Source organism: Cyprinus carpio, chromosome B6 (genome assembly GCF_018340385.1).
Source record: "Cyprinus carpio isolate SPL01 chromosome B6, ASM1834038v1, whole genome shotgun sequence".
NCBI lineage: Eukaryota > Metazoa > Chordata > Actinopteri > Cypriniformes > Cyprinidae > Cyprinus > Cyprinus carpio.
Window position 1 is genome coordinate 25,706,981 of NC_056602.1, and position 19,140 is coordinate 25,726,120.

Below are 19,140 nucleotides of genomic sequence, written 5' to 3' on the forward strand. Positions count from 1 at the left end.
AGATAGACATGGACCTGTTCACATCAAGGACTCATTACTACTATTAATTTTACTGCAGTTATGAAAATGCATGCAAACTTCTCTTGTAGCACTGTGAATCTGTGAAAAGTTTCATGAAGGCCTCCTAGTCAAACTCACTGAAAATTAACTTTGTCCACTTGGAATCTTGTCTCAAAGATCCCGGAAGTCAGAACTCAGAACCCTACAAATTACCAAGACAAGAGATAACAAATTAAAAATTAAAATAAAAAACAAAATACAATCATACAAAACAAACAAAATAAGAGAATGATGCCTCTTAAGAAGAGGATATAAGCCAAAGATATACGCTACAGTATCAATGTCTGAATCTCATCATATGGATATTTACACACCTGATCAGTGGGAGTATAGTCGCTCTGTTTCACAGTATCAATCCTGTCCAGGAAACTAAAATAAAAGAAAGAAAAATAACATTAACAACTGCCCAGTATATCTCAACACTTTCTTTTAATTAATAGGGCAAGACTGATTTAAGAGATATGAATAAACACTGAGTAATGCGATGACAGACAGCTGGATTTATTCCAAACAAGTCAAGACGAGGATTTAAAGAATGTCGTTATGCACAGCCCAAAGTTTAGTCATTGCCAGGCCATCACCTTACATCTGGAAAGCATCACTAAAAAGGCATTACCACATGACTACTTTATTTATAAACCGTATTGCGCTATACAGTGATCTAAATTATTTGCACTGTGAGATGATGTCATATGGTCAATCCCTAATAATCATTTGAAAAATTCTGTTGAAAAACCCATGTTTAAAAAATTCAAATAAAATATTCCTGCATTTATACAGCCCCAGTGAGCATTGGCAAAACTTTCACATGCACACTTTTCAAATCACCGCATGACACAGGTCAGCCATGGAGGAAACAAAAAAAAAAGGCAGCTGACACAATCTGCAGCTGCGGAATCAACCAGCAGGTGGCGCATGTTTGTGCTGGAGATCAAAGCAGGCAGGGTTCTGAGTCATAGTGATCAGAGAGCTCTCAGTCAGACGCTGCTCTAGTCAATGGATCGGCTCTAGTGGGAGGAAACAGAGAGGGGAAGAGAGGGCAAAACGGAGGGAGGGGGGTCAAAAAAACGCTGTCTTAGTCAAGCTGCTATCCGGCGAAAAACGGCTGCAAGATGGTGGGACGGGTAGAACTCGCCCCCTGGTCCATGATGCTGAGATCTTAAAGAAACTCATCAGAATCAAATGTTTGCAGAAAGAGTGGCCGGTAACAGTCGATGTACCCAACAATGTTTCTCATTCAGAATCGGCTCCATTTTTAATAGATCATCATAGAAATATGATTTTTAATAATGTCCATGCTTTCATTATAAATCAGAGGACAATCTAATACAATCTAATATAATATTCTTTCTATAATACAATACTTTCAACTAGTTAACCCTCAACTTGCATTTTATTTTAAAGTTTGTTTTAAATGGGTCATATGAGGTTACTAAAAAGAACATTATTTTGTGTATTTGGTGTAATGCAATGTGTTTATGCGGTTTAAGGTCCAAAAACACATTATTTTCCACATAATGTACGTCACTGTTTTTCCTCTATGCCCCGCCTTTCTGAAACGCGGCGATTTTTACAAAGCTCATGGGTCTGAAAAGCGAGGTGTGCTCTGATTGGCCAGCTATCCACTGCGTTGTGATAGGCCGAATACCTCAAGCATGTGACAAAAATGTTACGCCCCTTACCATACTGTGATGCAGTCTCCCCACACGACGAGACAAAACCAGTTAAAACCCATTATAAATGAGGCATTTGCTGCATCCAGTGGGGACATAATTATTGATTATAATGATTTATACCGTCTTTTTATGCATTGCGTTGCATATCGCGATGCGTTAACATAAAACCATGTCTGCATTTGTGATTGAAGAAATGACAAATCACAAGCGCTACTCTTCACTGCTCAAAACTTGCGTTTGAATCATCAGTGGCAAATTCTTTAAATATGAAAATGTACTTACAGACTTTGAACCACAACAAACAGACTGTCCTTGCAAAGTTATTGCCCCACTTTATAGAAACAGATACCGGCATTGTAGGCTACTCTCACAGGAAACAGTTCTCTTCCTCCATAAAATACGCAGCACACATCTGAATATTTGGGTTGAACTGTTCCAGAACATTATTGTAAATACAACTTAACCACTGATTTCTAGTTGTGTTCTCTTTTGGAAGGCCAAACAATGTAGTTTCGCTTTCACAACGAAACACACAGCATCTCCACAATATGGCAGCAGCAACAATAATACAGCGAGAATCAAAGTCATGCCTTCTTTCTTTACATTTGGGCAGTGTTATGCAAATCTTCCCACATCGTGATGTGGCTGTTTTAGGGGGGTGTGGTTGACCCTTAACATTTATAAAGAATATCTCTTTGGGTTTGAGACTTTAGTCTTTGCGACTTTACAGATCTTCTTTATGCACCAAGAGCTTGTAACACTTCAAAGAGAAAGGAAAAAATGAAATTGCATCATATGACCCCTTTAATAGTAAAATTTTTTAATATACATTAATAATATTAATAAATATGCATATATATTAATTAGGAATGCACAATATTTATTGGACAGATAAAATATTGTGCTATATGGGTGAAAAAGACATCATTTTTATTGCTCAGATAAATAAATGAAATCCAATAACTAAATCCGATAAAGTACTCTTGCTGGTAAATTAATCAATCAGTCTGATTTATCCGAGATTCATCTGCATTCTAAGTGAAAGTGACTGCAGCTTTAAAATTGCGTCACACTCATTACATCACCCATGTACATGTCTTTTTCTCAGTGGCAGCGGAGGACAGTACCATTGCTATTTACAAAGCATGTTCAGCAAGGATTTCGAAAGGAAAAAATGCGTCAAGTTTTAATACAACAAATCTTATATCCCACTTGAAAGGTCGTCATCGCGGCAAAGCTGTACTAAAAGAATATGAACCAGCCGCGGCAGCAGCTACTAGCGCAAAGCCTAAGTCAAATAAATCCCAGTTCCCAGACCTTGCCTCACTTGCACGGAAATACCTGTCAGCCCCTTGCCCCAGCATAGACAGTAAACGTTTATTTCCTGCTGCTACAAATGTTATGGATGAAGAAAAAAAAAAAAAAAAACATAATTGGGTGTGAGAAGTCAGAGATGCTTCTGTTTATCAAGAATCTCCCACTAATGCTCTCACATAACAAATAGAAAAGACAAATAGGCATTAAACAGAGACAAGTGAAAAGATATATACTTAGAGGAGGGTAAGACATGTTAAGAAATCATTTTAAATGTATTATTTATTTATGTTAAACTATATAATTTCAGAGAAATTTCTATGCCCCATGTACTTTTGAGGATACTCTTTTGTTTTTCCTTTTTTCAAGGTTGACAAATGTCAATGCATTTTATTTATTATGTATTTGAAAAACATGACTTAGTCAATATACCTTCCTCATCCTCATGCACTAAAGGTTAAATAGATGCATTTCTTTGATATGCATGAAATACTTGAATATAAATTTGCTTTTAATAAGCTGTTAATTGCAGGTAAACCATAGTTCTGTCAAGCTCTTTCTGTTACGAGTATTGTGGTGCCTTATACAAAAAATAAACACATTTAAAGTCAGGACTGATGTTTGCCATTATAGTTAGGCCAGAGCTACTAAAATATCAGTTTAATCCTTTTTTAATTTTTTTATTTTTTATTCTCCTGGGTGCAAAAACTGTAGATTATATGAAAGTTATAATATAAAATATGAACTTATTGGTTATCGGTATCAGCCATGAGAAGGACTTGATTATTGGTTATCGGTTCATTTTTCATATCGTGCTTCCCTAATATTAATATTTATCATCTGAAGACATCAAAATGTTTCTCATTCAGAACTGGCTCCATGTTTACAAATATCATTGGCATATGATTTATAATAATGTCAGTGCTGACATTATAAATCAGAAGACCATATAATACACTATAATATTCATACAACACTCTCAACAACTCCCACAATTTTTATTTTATTGTTTTAGTTTTACATTTTTGCTTTTTAATTCTAAAATATTAATATTCATAAATATAAATACATATATATAAATACATATAATACATATATATATATATATATAATATATATATATATATATATATATATATATATATATATATATACATACATATATATATATATATATACATACATATATATATATATATATACATATACATATATATACATATACATATAATATATATATATATATATTACACATATACATATACATATATAGATATATATATATAATATATATATATATATATACATATATATATACATACACTATATATTATATACATATTAACTACTCTACACTACATACATCGAAACGCTTCTCATTCAGAACTGACACCATAATACAATATTCTCAACTAGTTGATCCTCAACTTCATAGTTATAGTTATTAATGATCACATATGTGCATTGTATTCATTAGTCTTTTAGTTAGTTTTTATATTCTCAACTAGTTGACCCTCAATGTTTATTTTTTGTTTGTTTTTTTAAATGGGGTAAACATACCTATTACGGTCATGTACCCATTAAGCACACTTCCATTTTTGAGCTCAGATTATAAAAAGAAAAAATAATGTGTATCATACTAGATGTCTTAACCAGTTGATGTGCTTGTTACTACATACCTCCTGTAATTTTAAGTCAATCAGACCATGACACACTGAGATATGGGTCTCTATGTGTTCACACTGTCTGGCGGACATTCTGAAAGCTGTCTGAAAACATTCACCAAAAAAGAAGCCCCTTAAATGTTAATTTTTTAGATTTTTAAGCCTTTATTTTGGGTAAGTTTCACTACTTTCTGTAAAATCAAGAGATTAATGTTAAGACTTTTGCATATTATAACCTGGAGCTTTGATGTGGGAACTAATTACAGTTAGATCCAAAGATAGTTTTAGCATCATAGCTCAGACACTACAGAACATAGACTAGCTGTATTAAATTGTGTGCTACACTGATATATTACTAATGACACTTCACTATGAACATATAACTGATCAAATTGAATGCCCTGTTGCTTGATTTTAGTGTTCTGTTTTTGTTTTTTTGTGATGGACTTTATACCTTCAAATAAAACATTTTTCAATTATTCTTTAAAAAGGTTGTTTAAAATAAACAAGAAATTTTAATAAAACATGATGTGAGCTTAATGGGAACAGGGGTGTGCTTAAAGGGTACAAAAATTACCGATTAAGCACAGTCAGACCTTTTGCATTTAATGATGTACATCTTAATTGAAATGATTTTGTCATTTAAAATAAAATTAAATATTTTTGTGTGAAACCGATATCTTGTGCACTAAAGATGTCTCAATGTAGATTTTGGTGAGCTTAGTTGGTACGTTTACCCCTAAATTAAATATAAATCACATATAAAAAATATACATCACACATTAAAACCAATCACAAATACATAAATCCTACTTAATAAAAATAATTTGTTCTGAATAACATTTTAACAATATTAATTGTATCATTTTATCTTTCTAATATATACACATATACATATATATACACATATACATTAGAGCCCGACCGATATATCGGCCGGCCGATATTATCGGCCGATATGAGCTAATTGCATTTAAATCGGCATCGGCGTTTATAACGGCCGATGAAACATGAGAAACAGAGTCTCATGCTTCACTCATGTTATGAGTGTTGCATAGTTTGCCCACCAGAGGGAGCTCTGCAGCTCCCCAGTTGACAACAGCGCCAGAAATCCACTACAGAAGAAAGCTATCAGCCGAGCCACTGAGATGTACTCTTTTGACGGTGAGTCTGTTGTTCGTCATGTGACATGATTGTAGATTATTAGTTCATACACTGTATATAAAAACAGTGTGGTAGTTCTAGCTAACGGTCCTATCATTATCACTTCTAAATATTCTGTAACATCACTTACAGCCGCTAATGCATTGCTATATTAGATTAGCCACAAAGCTAATACCATGTTTATCAGTGGAAGAGCGCGAACGTTAATAAGAGGTCAAACTATAACGTTAGGGTTTAACTTATTCTAAATATATCTGCAGTGTTTCCCACATAATGACCGCGTAACTGTGGCAGGGGGGGCACGTGTAGTCAATGACTAGAAGTTATGTACAGCGTGCCTCGAAAAACAACAACTGTTACGTTATTTCTAACGCAAACATAGCTTCCTTTTTAGCAGGGCCCTTAAATGCTTGCTGTTAACTTGTTTGAAGGTGGTTCTCTCTCAAAAATTGACAGCGGTGTGTTCATGACACTAACGTTAACCATTCAACTTCGAATTGATTCCGTAATCTTCCGGTAACAGTAGGCTAACTTTACGTTCGCCAGCGCATGACGATGTTTTGATTCAGACTGCACAAAGAGAAGAGGAGAAGATATACGGGTCCGTTGTGAATGTGTCTGTGAGAGCAACATAGTGTAGTTACAGTAACTACGGTAGGTGCGTCAGAAATGATTAAACTAGAGGGGACATGTAAATAAATGTGAGCTGAACAAGCGCTTTTTTTCTTCTTTTTTTACAGATTGTTTCAAAGCAGCTTCACAGACATAACAGGAAAATGTTGTAATAATATAGTTAAATATAAGTAGGTAATAGGTAATACCTATTGCTTGACAAATAAAAAAAATATATATATTTCTCTATATTTCTCATTTTTGCCTATGTAGGAGATCCCTGTTTATTATTATTATAATTCTAATGATGACATGAGTAATGATACATGGTGATATTATTAATACACATGCTTAATCTTTCTCTGTCTCTCTTTCTGCCCTACAGATGGCTGAAAAAGGTGAACGCAGTAGCAGCAAAGTGTGGGACTACTTCTGCAAAGATTCCTCTAATGCAGTGTTCTTTTGATCATTAAAAAATATATACTTTTGATGTGCAATTGTTTAGTCATTGAGACTTTAATCTAAGACTTTTTTTAACATAATCCCTTCTGGAAAATGGTTTATACAGCCCACATACATAGAACAGGCAGATATTTTACTATTGAATGGTTGTGTAAGTGTAGTTTATAGGAAATGGGTCTAATATCCAGTTTATTTTCAAAATCAAAATATCGGCTTATAAATCGGCTCTTTTCGAGTTAATATCGGCAACACAAACACACACAAAAAAACAAAAACACACACACTCTAATATAAATTAATATATATACACACACACACACACACACACACACACACACAGGTGCATCTCAATAAATTAGAATGTCGTGGAAAAGTTAATTTCAGTAATTCAACTAAAATTGCGAAACTGGTGTATTAATTAAAATCAACACACAGACTGAAGTAGTTTAAGTCTTTGGTTCTTTTAAATGTGATTTGGCTCACATTTAACAAAAACCCACTAAATCAGCGTAGCGCCATTTTGACAAATCTGACTAGTATGCCAGCGGCTTACACTCTTCTTTTATCAGCTGCGCCACAAGGATGCATTTATTACATGTATTTACGCTTTGGTTTGAAAGCAAACAGCGCATCGGCGCCGCGCAGCTGACACAGAAGAGCGTACGCCGCCTGCGTACTAGTCAGATTTGCCAAAATGGCGCTACGCTGATTTGGAGAGACAGAGAGGAGAGGAATTGTTGAATAAAGTCGTTATTTTTGTTTTCTTCGTGTACAGAAAGTATTCTCGTCGCTTCATAACATTACGGTTGAATCACTGATGGCAGATGGACTATTCTGACGATGCTTTTCATACTTTCCTGGACCTTGACACTTTTATTTACTTGTCAGTCTATGGGACAGTCTCGAGCCTCCCTGTTTTCATCCAAAATAACTTAAACTGTGTTCTGAAGACGAACAAAGCTTTTACGGCTTTAGAACAACATGGGGGTAAGTGAATAATGACAAAATTTTCATTTTGGGATGGAGTAACCCTTTAAATGTAAGCCAAAATCATCACAATTAAAAGAACCAAAGACTTAAACTACTTCAGCAAGATTCAACTGAATTTAGATGAGATTCATTCAGAACGAATCTGCTGCATGGTTTGGAGGTTAGATGACTTTACCTCGACATTCTAATTTATTGAGATGCACCTGTATATATATATATATATATATATATATATATATATATATTATAATATATATATATATATATATATGTATATATATATATATATATATATGTATGTATATGTATATATATGTATATATATATGTATATGTATATGTAGTATGATGTATATATATATATATATATATATATATATGTATATGTATATATATATATATATATATATATATATATATATATATATGTATATATATATATAATATATATATATATATATATAAAAACACACTGAAAACTACTAAAATACATATTAATATTTAACATTACAATATGATATAAAATGCGTACAATTAATATTGTTTAATTAAATGTTATTCACAACAAATTACTTTTATGAACAAGTTTATTTAAAAAGACCAATGAATCTCCAAAAGTACTAAAAGAATCATTAAGGAGTTATAATTAGAACCATTAAAATTCTTCAGAAATGCCAGCAAAAGAGTGACGCCTAAATCAAAGCATGAGGAAATCAGAGAGAAAGTGAGAGAAATCCGCAAGCCGGACACGCATGTGCATCCCCCCTGTCCAAGTGCAAAAGGAATGTGACACAGAGGGTTGAAATGTGACAGCAAGGCTGTAGGTCCCACACACAGAGGCATGGACTGCACTAGTGTGTGTATGTGCATGCATGTAACACACCCAGCAGGCCGCACAAATGAAAGTGTGGCACATCACGTGGAAGAGGGGGCATAAACAGAAATAAAACGAAGCAAACAAAGAAAGACAGACAGGATAAAATGCAGACAGACAGACAGATGGGGGAGGCTCGCACAGACAGTTGTGTTGTGACCACAGCCGTTGTCTAACACCATATCTCAATTATTGCCTTTCTTCCTATTAATAGAACGAATCCAACAATAGCCCAGCCCGCTGGTCAGACATAATACAACTCATGCCCCTCTGGGTACAATAGTTGAGAACGCATACAGCCTCCACTGTCGTAATGCCAAGCAGAAGAGACAGCTATAGCTGCGACCGAGTATTTTTAGGCCTGCATTCCAAATCCAGCCTCAACTCAAGTGGAATTCTAGAAATCAAATGGCCACACGGCAGGAAGTTCGTGAAATTCTAGTTGCATGTCGACGTCTGCCAACAGTTGCGGAGGTTCTAGATTGGAACAGTGTGTAGCAGACTTTGAAAATGCACTTGAAAGTATGTGTGATAGATGTCAGAAGTCTTAAAAACACAACAAGATGGGTATTAGCGCGTATGCATATGCAATTTATTTTGAGTTGTTCTAAGCATGCAGTGCAGATATGATTAGGCAGCAACTTCAATAAAAAAAATAAAAAAAATTATGTAAAAACACTTGAAGCAGTAAATGGATGGTCTGGTCACACACACACAACGTATCACATGAGTCATATGACTTGGCCCACACAGAATTTCTGTTCAGCTCCCTTTATTTATTATATAAAAAAAAAGTATGCAGCTCACTCACGCTTAAAGCAAATCACTGCAGTAAAAATGCAAGTAAAGCAAGTAAAAGAGCAGGAACGTTATGAAAAAAAAAAAAAAGTATAATAAAATTAAATTTTTTATATATCATCTGTCCCATCACCTAACTTATTATAAAATATACAATACAAATTATAGCCCTGAAATGTTGCCCATTAAGAAATAGTATAAAAAGCACAACATAAAAATCTTAAAGGTTTTGGATGGATCTAAATTGCTTTATTATTACCTACAATACTGCACCTTCCTAAACACCACCCAAAGCAACTGTATTCATACTTTGACGCCTAACAATATAGTAAGTGCATAGTAAAAAACAGAATCACCAAAAATGAATCCTTAATCAAAACCAATTACTACTTTATCGTTAAAATATTTAAATGATTAAGATGTATAAATATAGCAGCAAATTATGGTTGGATGTAACTGCTTAATTACAATTAATAGCCTACATCAAATATTACTTCTTACTAAACTGCAGTGTTTATACTTTCTTTATTTAAATGGAACAGTTCACTGGAAATGCAGTTTCTGAATTACATATCCACTGATGTTGTTCGTCAAAATCAAGAAATTAGTTTTATGAACATTCCAAACTTGCCAAAACAAATTCATATTGTCTCTGTTGCTCTCTTAAAAAAAAAAAAAAAAAAAAAAAAAAAAAAAAAATTTGTAGTAGTCATAAAAATGAAGTAAACCAAGTTACAAAAAGTGACTGCCTACCACTGTGGAGATATTTGTTTGATCCTCAGCACCTTTTCAGTTTCAAATGTGCTCTTGACCGAACAGAAGTCTAAGAGTTTGAGCCAAACAGCTGTTCCGAGGAAGATGACGATGGCACCATCTAGTCATTTATCCGGAGAAAATCTCCAAAATATGATATTTTTGGTGTGTTGCTGTGTTGAGTTTTAATAAAGTATTAACAACTTTTACAGTTGCTAAAAGATGGCAAACAGTATCCCAAACAAACAAAAGCTTGACTGATAATTAGCACTTCATTTTTAGACTCAATTATGAAATATGTATTAATCTTTTTAGCAAATACATATAAGGTTGAAGTGATTTGCTAGTCAACAAATGCAATTTAAACAAATGTATTTATACTATGTTTTATATAAAAAAAACAAATTATAAGTACGCAGCTGACTGTCCAAAAAAGAAAACCATTATAATGTTTTGCCACCTAAGCAAATAAATAATATTTCTAATTAAAAATATTTACATTCACAACAGGCCACAGCATGGAACATTTAAAACTGAATAGAAATAAATTCAAATACTAAAAAAATAATAGCTTAGATTTAACAGTTTTTTTTTAAACATAAAAATCTAAAAATATAATTATTTCTCTTTATATAGAAACAAGAAAGGCAAGAAAAAACATGCAAAGAGAATAAACAATTCACAGAAAGAAGAGTGAGGTGTTTTGCCGATGGTGTATTAGCATGGAAAAGCTGATAATATCCTCATCGCTTACTAATCTGGTTAATGTTACAGCTCATCTAGTTAACAGTAGAGTATTAAGAGTGTGGATTAGGAAGCTTCCAGGCCAATACGGCAAACACGGTTTAGGCTCCGAGTGAACCGCTCGTGTGTGTGTGCGTGGCATGATACGGTATAGAGGATATCTAACGGCAAGCCTTTCAGAATAAAGTGGCGTTCAACAACAAAAGTTTCTTGTAAAAAAAAAAAAAATGCATTGCATTGGTTGCACCAGTTTAAAAAAAAAAGAAAGAAAATGTGACTTCCAAAGAATCGGTCAGATTTAAAGTTCAGCATTTTATGAAATGCAACTTACGTAAAAAGCTAGCTATATTTATCACTCCGAATATGTTAAATCGTGAATTTATCGATAGCCTCCACCGGATGTTCCCTCTCTTAGATGCGAACGCACACACACTTCTGTAACTTTGCAACGCAAAAGTAAGGAAGCAGCAGAAACCGGGAGAGAGGGAGCGGTGGAAGAAAAAGAAAAGAGAGAAGGCTGTGTCTGACATTACAGCGGCGCTCCAAAAATAGCTCCCTGGCGCCCTGGCCTCCAGCTCGGTTGTCATAGCGACAGAACCACAGGCGCTATAAATAGACTATCAGCTCCAAATCTTGTGTGACTGGAGAGGGGCCAGAGAGAGGGAGAGACAGACAGAAAGAGAAAGAGTGAAGAGAAATAGAAAGACAGAGGGAGTGGAGAGAGAGAGAGAGAGAGAGAGGGAGAGAGAGAGAGAGAGAGGGAGAGGGAGAGAGGGAGGGAGGGAGGGAGGGAGGGAGGAGAAGGGCCAGTCAGAAAAAGAGGGGAAAGCTAAAAGAGAGAACGAGAGAAAAAACAGGTCTGGTTTCGCAAAAGAGGGATGGGGAAAGAAAAGAGGGAGAGAGAGAGAGAGACGCTCAGAAAGACAGAAAGAAACATGGCGGATGGTTTAGGAATTTTCTCTCTCCATGCGCTGGCCTTATGTTTAAGCACTGCGGGACAAGGAAGAATGCTACGTTTATCTGCTTTACAAAAAACAGAACGTTTGTAGAAAATTATTTTTGTGTTTCTTTGAAACAGACAACATTATTGAAACAATTTACCTTCAATCTCATACAATTTATCTTCAAGGAATACAACATTTATTGGTTTAGGAAAAATAGAAATGCAAATAATAGAAACACTACACACACACACACAAATGGATAATTAAAACTTTTTATATATCTGTCCCATCAACTAACTATAGCCTTGAGATGTTGCCCATTGAGAATTGGTATAAAACGGTTTTGGATCTAACTGCTTTATTATTACCTACAATATTGCACCTTCCTAAACACCACCCAAAGCAACTGTATTCATACTTTGACTACTAACAATATAGTTAGTGGATAATAAAAATATAATCACCAAAATTCATCATTAAAACTTATTCCTTTAGTGTAAAAATATTGCAGTTAAATTTAAGATGGTATCAATAAATATTGTAGCAAAGAGAATGGTTGGATATAGCTGCTTAATTATGATTAATACTGTACATAAAATATTGCTTTTTACTAAATTGCAGTATTTATACTTTCTTATAGATTTATACTTTCTTATATACAGAAATCTTATAGAAAGTGGTAAATCTTTTGCTCTCCCAAGGGTTTTTCACACTGCACTTAACCCAGAGTTATTTTTGTTCTTAACATCATTTTTAAGCCTGGGTAAAAGAATGTTTCTTTCACACATGTAATCTAGCAGTGGAGTTAGCGCTGTTTTTTCCTCTGGGTTATGAAACCCTGCTCTGAAGCAGGGTTAGCACCTCTTTTGGGGTGTTAACCCCTGCACTGGGGTGCCAACCTTGTACAGTGTGAAACGGAGCAGTGTTAGCACGTTACTGCTGAATGCTTAGCAACAGACAACCAATCAGAAATTGAACAGCGTGGCTCATGTCATGTCAATAAGAGGAAGTGTGCGTTGTGTAAACAGTACAGCATTTGAGGGAAAAATTAGAATTGACCCTTCGCAGGGAGCGTGATTGAAAGGCAGTCTGACCAATCATAACACTGGATCGGTGGACTTAACTTGAAAAACTGTGTGTACTGACATCTTTCCGTGGTTGAAATAAAATACCTTCTGATGTCCTTTCACGTTTATTTGGCACTTTAAGTAAATATGAAAAGACGATCGGTTCATGTGCTGTTTGAACTGAGGCGCTACAGTGATCTGTCACAACATATTAATGAGCCACAAAATGGTATTTATTGCTTAAATATCTTTAATAAAGAAACAATTTGAAAGCTGACACTTTGATTCATACCAGAAGTAACCTGCTCTCTCTTGTCTGTCGTCGTTTTGTCAGTTTCCTCTTTGCTAGGCAATATATTTTTCACTGCGTGTGTGTGAGAATATGTGTGGCCTGAGAGCAGCATGGCTTGTCGGACATAGCAACAGTAACTAAGGGGGAAGGGTCAATTGGAGTGAGGAAGAGACTGTTATCCTTACAGTTAGTTGTTTGTTGTTAGGTGCCACAATGCAATTGTGATTCCGCATCAAAAGCATCTAATTGACTTTCATAATGTGGTCTTTAAAAGTGTTTACTTTAACAGCTCTAGCCCAAGCTGTGATATAAACGAAACACTATTGGCTATTTAAAAAAGGGGGCAGGGCTGCTTTATATGTCCTGCCCTGTCTTCCTGTTTCAGTTGAAATGATGTCAAGACATTGAATAACGCTGCGTTTCAAAGCACTTCCGTGGACCTTTAAAATAAGACGTCTGTTGGACCATTTAAGAAATTGTATTCGCACTCATGCTCCTAAATACATTTTACATTTACCACATCTATTTTTAAGCTGCTGTCACATTACACTTTTCGTTCCATTGACTGCCATTCATACGCATGCGAATGCGTCGGACTGGAAACGCAAACCCGTGCGAAACATTTTCGCATTTCGTTGCATTCCAAAGTTCAAACTTGGTGAACTCTGGCCTGTGAATTCGCAGCTTGTGACACCGTGTGACCAACGGCAGATAGATACGTCACACCATGACCTCCTATCTGAATTAAAATAATATACATTTAAAACTGCAGCGCTGCAGTAAAGTGGAGTAGATTGTATGTTTTTACATTTTAGGTGTATTATTATCGTTTATGTGTTGAATTTAAGTTTTTAAAAAAAGACAAATTTCCAAACAAATTTTGCATGCTCAAAGTGTAGTGTGACCGTGGCTTTAGTCGAAATGCTTGCACTGTCGAGCCCTGTTGTTCGTGTCATTTGAAAGTGCTGTATCTAGTCACTGTCAGTAAATGTGCGTTAGCAATGAAACCTGCCAAGGAGGACCTACATGGCAACATTTTTTAGACAGGATAACTGATGCGAGAAAAGCCATGTAAATGGGTTGCCTACTGCGTTTGTCCAAACAGTGACACTGACACCGCAAATATGAAAATAAGGACTTAAACCCGGGGTTTAGGAATGTGCAGTGTGAAACGGCAACTTATGAATACCCAGTATTAACTTTTAACCCTGGGTGAAGTATAAGAAGTGTGAAACGTTAAGCAAGATATCCCAGGACTCTGTTTACCCGGGGTTTCGAATGACCCAGGGTTAACAATTTCAAGTGTTTAAAGTGGTTCTGAAAAAAGACAGTCATAAAAAAAACCTCTCTTTACATTTACAGAATGCACAACAGGAATGAAAAAAGTCTCTGGATTACAAAAAAACCAAGCACATACAAGGTTTCTCTTTACAAAATTACAGACCGCTCCAAAAAATATTTATTTGGTACTACACATGATTTAACTGAAAATAAAGAATAAGTAAAAAAAAAAAAAAAAAAAGAATACAGTACTTCTCTGATTTATAAAAACACGATAAGCTTGTAGAAAATATTCTCAATTTTTTTGGATTTTATACAAATGATTTTTCTTTAACAGCATAACCCTAATGATTTTTTGAGATATGCCACAAAATAACGCTTCTCTGGTTTACAAATTTACAAAGCCCTGTGGTTTCTTTTTCTTTTTTCTTTTACTTTTTCTGAAAACCCTAAACCCTTCTTTCCTGATGCGAACGAAATGCAAACAAGCAAGAACGTTCCTCTGGTTTACAAAAATATAGAAAGCTCAAAGAAATTACTGTCCAAATTAAACACATGCTTTCTGTAATAACAGCACCCTAAAGAAAAATCTTTTTGTTTTCTCTATTCAAACACCTCTTGCACACCTGAATGGTTGCAGGCAGGTGCGCTGGATACAGGAAATAATGTAAAAGAAAAAAATCCTGCATACTGCTGTAGCATACAGGTGGCAACATTTCGGTCATGAGACCTTTGTCAGGAATTAAAGAAAATGATTTGCATTTACAAAATAGAAACATTTCTGTTTTATGGAAATATACGGAATTGGAAATGTTATGGAAATATAGGAAGCACATTAAAACACTGAATTTACGCAAATAGAATGCAAAAGAGGAGGAATACAAACATTTCAGTCTTGAGGCATTTGTCAGGAATTAAAAAAAAAAATCATGCACTTAATTTGCATTTACAAAATGTTAAAAGACAGAAATGCATCATTTATCGATTTCATGGAAATATAATTGGAAAGTTTATGGAAATATAAAAAAAAAAAAATGTAAATAACATTAAAGAAACATTTCTTCTTTTCTAAATACACTTATTGAATTTATGCAAACAAAATGCAAAAAAGGAGAAATACAACATTTCTTTAGTATATGAGAACATCATAACAGAAAATATTGCTTTTTACGCACGTTTGCCCTGAAAACACTTTAACCCCAAGTAAACGTTTCTTATTCTCTAGCTTACAAAAATAAAGAAAGCTTGTACAAACATGGTTAACTTGCTTCAGTAATACACACACATGCTTCTTCTAAAAACAGCATAACCCTAATGAAACTATTCTCATTGCTTTTGTTTTTTTCTATCTCAGCCATTTTCTGTCACTGCAGTGACGCTACTAGCAGATGCAGTAAGAGGGAAAAAAAAGTTAAAATTGCGGGATGAACAAAAACAAACTGCAATACTCCAGTATTCTTTTCACATTATTGAGCCCACGTTACTGCTGTGGCTCGACCGTACAAAGAAACAGAGGTGAATGAAAACACGAACTCATGCACGCACACGTTCAATATGGACACCTGGCCATGTGACAGGAAGAGCCTTGAAAACGCTCAGACAAAAATGAGCTCATAACAGGACGAGTGCTTGACGAAGCTGGTTTCTTGCTGAATGCGTGTACATGCGTGAGCGCGCTCGAAACAGCACTGTCATTCTCCTCTGTCCCTCTTTGCAGTCTGGGAGGTTGGGAGTTGCCCTCCAAACAGTCGCAAGTAGCCACCGTTATCACTTCAAGCTAATTTTTCTCCTTCAAAAGAAGAGATGCATTATTCGCGATACTTGCAGATTGCCTCTCAAACCGTCTCCTTCTGCTGCAAGTGAGTGAACCAGCGAGATAAAAATAGCTCTCTCTATTTCTCCGCTCTACGTTTACATAAGTGTGCAGCGGGGAGCGATGGGAGGGGGGGCACTTCCGGTCTAAACGGCTCAGGCCAGCGTCTGATCCACAACAACCACCAGTGGCTGTGGGAGAGGACAGGACACACACACACATACGCATATGCGCCACAATGCAGGAAACCTTTCAATGTATACCCAACATTCATACCTCCGTGTCCTCTGAAAGCACCTATCTGTCTAGCACTCATCAGTGTCTCTTTTTCACGTTCTGTCATTTCTGCACTCATCGCATTTCTATTTCCCTCCCTCTTGAATGCATATATCAGTCCGATACATGCATCGTGCTACGAAAGTCACACAAACAAGTCAAGCGAGTCGAGTGCATTCGACCTGACTAACAATTCCAAGAATATTCCAAAGCTTATGTTCAAATAATAATAATTCTACACAAATAAAAAGCGCTTCAAACCCAGCATTTAAAAGAAATCAAATACTCACTACTGTGCGCAGTCGATCAGTTGATATTCGTTGGATCTTTCGAAGCAAGATCTCACCCCTTCATCCTGCCACAAGGTCTTTGTGTGTTCATAAAATTCCTGTTGGAAAGACAAGTGGAAGGCAAACCCATAAACTAGCTGTCGGAATCCAGGCAAATCTTGTACACCTCCGTCATTTGGCTGCATATCATTTTTAAACATGTTTGTGTTAGTTTTGCACAGACTCTTTACTGCATGCTAACCTGTATAAAAATAAAAAAACACCACCACTGATTGGTCCATTACAGATTCTGGACAACCAATCTGGATTTGGGATTTTTGCATTCAATGATACCAGATTTAAATTCCGTACCAATACAATGATTTTCATTCCTTAAAGGGTTACTCCATCCCAAAATGGAAATTTTGGCATTAATCACTTACCCCCATGTTGTTCCAAACCTTTATTAAAAGCTTTGTTCGTCTTCGGAACACAATTTAAGATATTTTGAATGAAAACAGGGAGGCTTGAGCCTGTCCCATAGACTATAAATAAATAAATAACCATGTCAATGTTATCAAGCCACGAGAATACTTTTTTACACGAAGAAAACAAAGGTTACGAATTTATTCAACAATTCCTTTCCTCTGTGTCTCTCTGAATCAGCGTAGCGCCATTTTGGCAATTCTGAGCAGTTACGCAGATGGCGTAAAAATTTAATTGTATAGAATTACTGGCAACAAAAAAAACTGTTTTTCAAACAAGCAATGTCGTGTGATTGTGTGCATGCGAATACATCGCAAGAAGGTGTATAACTCTTAAAAAAAAAAAATATCGATTTCCAACCCCAAGGAGGAATTCTGTGTCCGATTTAGGATTTCACTGACTCTTGATGAACCATGAAAAAAGGAAAAAAAGATATAAAGCCAAGTTATGTTGTAGATATTAACATTATACGCATTGACTCAGCTCTTCCGCTGTCTCCTTTTGGATGACCTACATTAACACCAAAAAACGTGCGCAGTTCATGTATAACAAAAGCCACATTTATGGAGTTCAAGACAGAACTAAACTATTCTGACCGCCCACTGCAATCCAGACATGGTGGTGAAGCATGAATGAGCGCTCAAAATGAAAAACTTCCAATCTGAGCCAATACAACATGAAGCGGGACACACCTTGTAAAGCGGTTTATATGTGGTGGCATGAACCTGTACAGCAAACGGGTCGGTGCACACCGCACGGGACAAAGGAGGACCGGCACCATGGTCCCGACAGGGAACGGGGCTTCATCTCACTTGATCTTTGTTTATGTGTTTGGAAATGGTAGCGTTCACTCTGGCACAGCTCCTTTAAAACGGAGTGCTACTTCGCTTTTAAATGTGTAGGACAAGAGCCACACACTTGAGAATCATGCCACCCACCAGCTCTCACTGCTCTTACCTTAAATATTTATTTTGTGGGTATCTGAATTTTTGTATCATAACAGTATATTGTGATATAGGACACTGTCTTGTATATGATATTATGTAAGTAAATAATTTATTGTTAAAAATAAATTCATTCTTTACGCGAACCATGAAATGATTTACAAAAAATAAGGCTTATACATTTAGACCTTAGTTATATTTTACACAAAACATTGATATTTCAAAGTTGATCATCAATTACAAGCAACCCAACATCGAGCTAAAAAAAAGATTAAAACGTACTATTTTAAATATAAGCAATATAAATATTTTAAACAAACTAAATTACAGAATGTAAAATGTACAGCTGAAGTTGCTGTAAAATAATGATTGGAATTTAAGGAATGTTCACTGTACAGAATCTTTACCACATGCGTCAGTGACAAACGTATGTGCAATACATAAAACAATAGTTTTCAGTGGATAAACATGATTATCAGGGTTTGGAACTATAGAAAAAATTAAGTTTTTTTTTTTCTACAACATGCTTAAGGTAGGGCTGGGCAATATAATGAATATTTAAGAGATTTCATAATTATATAAATAAAAATGACTAATATGAATAGTATGGAAAACAATGGCTTGCTTTTACTTTTGTCTTACATGCACACTGAGGGAA

General features: G+C 35.3%; 1 protein-coding gene and 1 pseudogene across 1 annotated transcript in view; one reads left to right on the top strand and one right to left on the bottom strand.

Moving 5' to 3' along the window:
- LOC122134086 (tubulin beta chain-like) overlaps positions 1 to 19,140 on the top strand; it is a 50,776-nt gene that overhangs the window by 7,863 nt on the left and 23,773 nt on the right. The gene's annotated exons all lie outside the window — the stretch shown is intronic.
- Positions 1 to 19,140, bottom strand: part of LOC109082323 — a 40,911-nt pseudogene that overhangs the window by 4,410 nt on the left and 17,361 nt on the right.